Genomic DNA, 6,000 nt, shown 5'->3' with positions numbered 1-6,000 from the left:
ATTTTGATTTGATCAAATGTTACATCAAATGTTACAAAAGAGCATAAGCTCTTCTTTACTTTAAAGTATTTTGATTTGATCAAATGTTACAAAAGAAAATAAGCTATTCTTTACTTTGAAGTACTCATCTCTTGTTTTATTTGATATGCATGAAATTATAGTAGTTGGGTCCAACGCCCAATAAGAAGACATGCCTTAATGTGACTAAACGCATAAGTAAGATCAATCACCATCCCTAGACAGGGATCCAACACTAGGCTCATGTTGGATCGAATCAAAAGTTCATAGTCATCCTAAGGCCCTAAGGCAACTATATAATCCATCAATGAATGCAAAGCTTATGTTAGTAGTATCATATACTTTTGCTTTATAAATCGTTTTACAAGTATAGTGGGAGTATCATATACTACTAAATCAATCATATGGACCAATAGTTGTAATAAGACAAAATTGTTTTAATGAGATTAAAATGCATGCTTATATGTGATGAGACCTAAAAGCCCACACCTAAACTGTTATTAAGTTGACAAGCGTGAGAGTGCTTTGAACACTTTTTCGTGGCCTTCCACCGTGGTAGGCTCTGATTATTTGTGACTCATACACCGACTTCACCCTATCCTGGGGGAGTACAAAGTATGTGCTTACACTCAGGATGAGTTCTATACACATACATGATGTTGTGAAGGTAGGCAACAAGAATGATCAACATCATATCATTGTGAGGTTATTCTTGAACCCCTACCTGAACTTGCATGGTGGGAATGACTTAACTAAGTGTGATGGAACTAACATCATATCATTGTGAGGCATCATTCTCTAGAGGCCAAATAAGATGGGTACTTACATGAGATGTAAATGAGTAATCGTACTCTCTCATTATTATTGATGCTAGCCAACATCATATCATTGTGAGGTGGGCTTGGTAATAATGAGCCTCCTATACCCTACTAAGAGTTTCCTCCAAAACTCTCGAATTCCAATGTGGGATATGGAATTTGCCAAAAATAGTGGGTGGTGCTGTTTGATTTAAAGACCCAGATCAAATACCTTAAAATCAATCAATTTATATTCGTCATGTATTTATTTACCGATATATTTGTAAACGCTATCCAAAACTTGACAAAGAAAAAGCCAAAGGCTTTAGTTTATAGACTTGGTACCACAATCTCATAGATTGTCTTGAATGGATTGTATATGTACTTAAGTAGTCTCATCCTCACAATCTTCATATTGATAATGTATCATTAGAAGAACATGTTAGATAAGTCTATCATAAAGAGGACAACACAAACAACAAATGCTTATTTCTTTGTTAAATGAACAAGGAACTTGAGAAGTAAGCACAAGGGCATGGACACTTTATGTGCCATGATTCTTCACTTACAAATTGTTGTATGAAGAAATGAGAGTTTGAATCATTGAGTGTTGAAGTGTTGAACAACTCTTGAAAGTTTATAATCATGTTTAGAACATAATGGTTGATTGACAAAAATAGTCCATCAACATGGACTTATGATGATTTTGAATCATTAAGTGTTGAAGTGTTAAACCACTTCAGGAGATGAAAACTAGGCAAGGACTTCACCTTTGAGTCCTTATCCAAATGGTTCACTAAGTTTATTGTAAACTATATAGTGAACAATAACCGCACGCTCCCCAAATCATTTGATGTGTATAACACAATTGAAATAAGTTTCAAGAGAGATAGTGGGAGTTTAAGGGACCATGACTATTGTAGTCAATGGAGAAGTCAAATGAAGAAGGCGAAATAACTCCAAGGGAACAAACTTTCTTTATGAAATGATGGACCTTGGAAGGGGTATTTGCAAGAAATGTCTTGCAAGTGTCAAGAACACACCTTTCGAAAGTGTTGTAAACTGTTCTTGAATAGTTCAAAACAATTGGTTCTTCTACTTGAATGCTTGATTCCATATTAGTAACTATGTTTTACAATCGTTGTAAAAGTGTGGCTAATAAGAAGTAGAAGATTGATGAGAGAAGAGAAGGTATTTCTAACGTGAATAAAATATAGATCTTTATGAAAGCAAATAGTACTTACTTATACGAACTACCAAAGAAATTGAAAAAAACAAAGATTGTCTTTACCTTCCAATTTGAATAAGGAACTTCATTCCGTCACTATAGTTTTAAGAGATGGAAGAATGTTTTGTTTAACAAAACATTGTTCTTTATTAATGAATGATTGGATTATTGTAATCTAATTGATTGTCTCTATAGTAGAGATGATGTGTTAGTGTTAACTGTTTAGAATATAACGATGCTTAAAACCCAAAAGGTTGCAAGGTAGTGATTGATCTCATTGAGTTGTGACACCTCTAAAACATAAATTACAAGTTGGTCATAGATGGATGCTTTGGATCATTAGATTCGGATCCAATGCCTTCTTGTTAAAATTGTATGGAGGCAAAATGTTCGAATCTTTATTCTTTTGAAAAGAAGAAAGAATCACAAAGTTGTTGAGATTAATTCACTTAGATGTTAGTGGCACTTGTCCACAACATAATACTACTCATGTTGTATGACATTCACCGAAGATTGTTCTCGGTTGGACTATCATTTATTTTGAATAAATACAAGTCCGAATACTTTACAAAATGTTTCAAAGAATTCAAGAATGTAAGTTGATGAGTAAGACGTCTAAAGTATTTACCTCCTTAGATTTGATCCAAGGAAAAATAACACTTTAGAAGAGTTTCCTTGAAAGATATCAAGGAAAGTAGCATCATAAGATACTGGATTTCTCCATTAGAGAAAAATGAACTCGAATAAGATGTAGTTCATTGGATGTTATCAATTACCCATATATAGGATATATATTTCTAAGATAATATGATTGTTAATTAGAAGATCTTCCAAAATTTTCATGACTCCATAGGATGTAGTTGAAAAGAAAGACAAGTCTTAATCATGTTAAGATTTGGGGTTGTGTGCTAATAAGCAATATTTGTTTGAGAACAATCTTGTGGGATATCCTTAAATTAACCTTTGGATATCACTTCTATAAGGCAACTAACAAATGTTATTTGTTGGGTAGTTCATTGTAATCCTACAATAGGATTTGCCTAAGATAGAGCAAATGAACGAGACATAAGACTCAAAGAATGGGTTCTTTGAGAGACAAGATGATAATCAACAAATATAACAACCTTAGTTCCTACACCACTAGCTCCAAGGTAGTCGAGAAGGATCTATAAACCATCTCAGTTGAATGGTTTGAACTTTATGATTATATCATAGAGTTACACTTCTTAATTCAAAAGAAATAAGAATGAAAATCCTTATGACTACATTGAGTGTATATACGACATATACTTAATAGTGAAACCTTCATAGCTAATTGGCAGCTTATGGTGACTACAATCAACGAGATTGGTTGACTTGGAAGAAACCATCTTTGACGTAGTCTTGGTTTCTGTTAATTCGAAGATTGAAAGCTACAACTAAACGGTGATTCAATGTTTGGACATAATATGGGTTTCCGAAACCATTATCAAGACAGTCTTGATAATATATGTCTAAAACTAGGATTCACAAGACGTGTAAGTTGTAGAGATCCATCCATCATGAATCTTAGCAAGCTAGTGGGAGCTATAAGCATCTTATGAGAGAAAGATCAAATCATTTGATTTCTCATAAAGATGTAAATGAATCTTTTGTTTACTAGGTTTACAAGAGATTAGTGGGAGTTAATCATATTCCTAAATATGAACATATATATGATATATTAATTTTGGAAATGAAAGGAATTCTTCTTCGTTAAAGTTATGACTTTAAACATTCTATAATGATAGAATGTATATAGGAGACATAGTCTATATACAAGGGATGGAAATGTATAATGATAGATTTCAAGATATAATTGGATTATCTCAATCCCTATTGATAGATTATAGATGTAGGAAGTTTCTCGAATGATAAACTTCAAATGAAAGGACAATTCCAATCAGACTGGGAAATTGCTCTTCTAAAAGGGAATGTACCATTTTGACTCCTAAAGAAGCATAACACATAAATAGAATCCTTTATGTATACGTAGAAAGGTGATTTACGTATTTCATATTATATGAAAAACGTTATGAGTTGTACCAAGATCAGTAGAAGACGATATCAGTGCAAGCCCAGGATCAGAACCATGGCAATTGTCAAGTGAGTCCTTAAGTATTTAAGAAATACTAAGGGATAGATTCCTCAAGAATGAGGAAGAATTAGAGTGACGCAATGGAAGCGTAAATGTATTAGACTATGAATCATCGTATCCATCATTGGATGTCGCTTCATTATGAATGAAGAGATAATTGGATATCTCTTTATTATGACTAAAGAGATATTTGGGTGGAAACGTTATAAGTAATGGCTTTAGTGTGTTCCAACATGCATGCAAAATATATCGCCATATAGAAGATTACAACAATGTTGTTTGGATGGGAAAGTTCATTTATGAACTCTCCATTCAGTTCCAATTAGAAAGTGTCTCTAGTGTACCCACACTACGATACTAATAGGGCGATAGCTCAAGCCAGGGAATCAAGCTCTCATCAAGATTCGAACTCAAATGAGAGATTGAACCACATGATTGAGAATCATTTATAATGGTGACGTCGTTATTCTCAAGGTTGCTTCTATGGATAACATATAGATATCCATTGTCCAGGCTTACCACTCAACCATTTTTGAAATGAATTCAGAAGAGGTATCATCACTGATGACCAAGCTGATTGGCTCTAGTGCAAGTGGGAGATTGTTGGAAATGTGCCCTAAAGCCAATCATATGATGATACATTACAGACATTTCACATGTTAAACTAATCTAGTTTAATATAAAGGGCAAAGATTATTGTGTAAAGTGGTCTCATATAAATGTTATATGCTTAAACGATAAGTCCAAATAATATGTAATTGGGAGAATGTGATCTAAAGAAGTTAGATTCATGAGACCATTCTCTTTCGTATACATATCCTAACCTGATCATAAGATTGCCAATTAGGTATTGACAGTCCGTTAAGATCAGTATGTGTTATGTCTTCTCTTAGAGAGAGTGACTGGTCTCAAGTTATTGGTGTGACTGACACCAAGACAAGCATGTAGGTGCTCAATAGAGAATGAATTCATTGAACATGATAAAAAAGGAATTCTCATAATCATGTCACATGAAAACTCATGGTTGGGATAATGCAAAGTAGTATTTTGATCTGAGGCATCATAGTTGTCTTATGGTTAGGTCTTTGATCTTTGACTATGTCAAAGTCACTCTGTCAAAGGGTGTCCACAACATAGTTGGGGTTAAGCCACTTAGTCATAGAGGCAAATGAATGCACAACAAGGGATCTCTAACTTTCAAACCGTTTGAGGAAGAATACTCTATGATATGATTAAGAATCTCTGGCTAGATTATGAATGAGATTTAGGAATGCGTTCCAAATCACATTCAAGGTAATCATATAAGTAAGAGAATCACATTGGATAGTAGACATGAATAAACTATCAACCAAACAATGTGGTCAAGAGTATTGTATTAGAGAAAGACCGTATTACATTGTAATCCCAAACTAAATAGGTTCTCCACCTCTTCTGATTAGCTTGGGTAGCCATGACATACTGCTAAAGTGTCACTCATGGTTTGTGGAAGCCCTAAAGGTGTATAATCACTAAAGGGAGAATTGAAAAGTAAGTTTCAATTCACAATTGATTTGAAGAGTTCTAATCGCCCACTGCCTCGCTAAAAGGAACCTAATGGATTGTACACCGTGTAAGGTAGAGATTGAAGAAACAATGGAGATGAGTAAGGATAATTAAGTGGTTTAATTATTTATGGCTAGGATTAATTAATATGTTAATTAATCAAACAAATAAGTTCATTTTAGGCATTGGGTTAGTTTTGGGCCTCAAATGGGCTTCGAATGTCAAGTCCAATAACTCAAGTTGTATGACAACTTGAAAACACAAAGGGCATGAAGGCCCAATGAACCCACATGGCGGCC

This window comes from Malus sylvestris, chromosome 6 (assembly GCF_916048215.2).
Source record: "Malus sylvestris chromosome 6, drMalSylv7.2, whole genome shotgun sequence".
Classification (NCBI taxonomy): domain Eukaryota; kingdom Viridiplantae; phylum Streptophyta; class Magnoliopsida; order Rosales; family Rosaceae; genus Malus; species Malus sylvestris.
Note: the sequence above shows the minus strand (reverse complement) of the source record.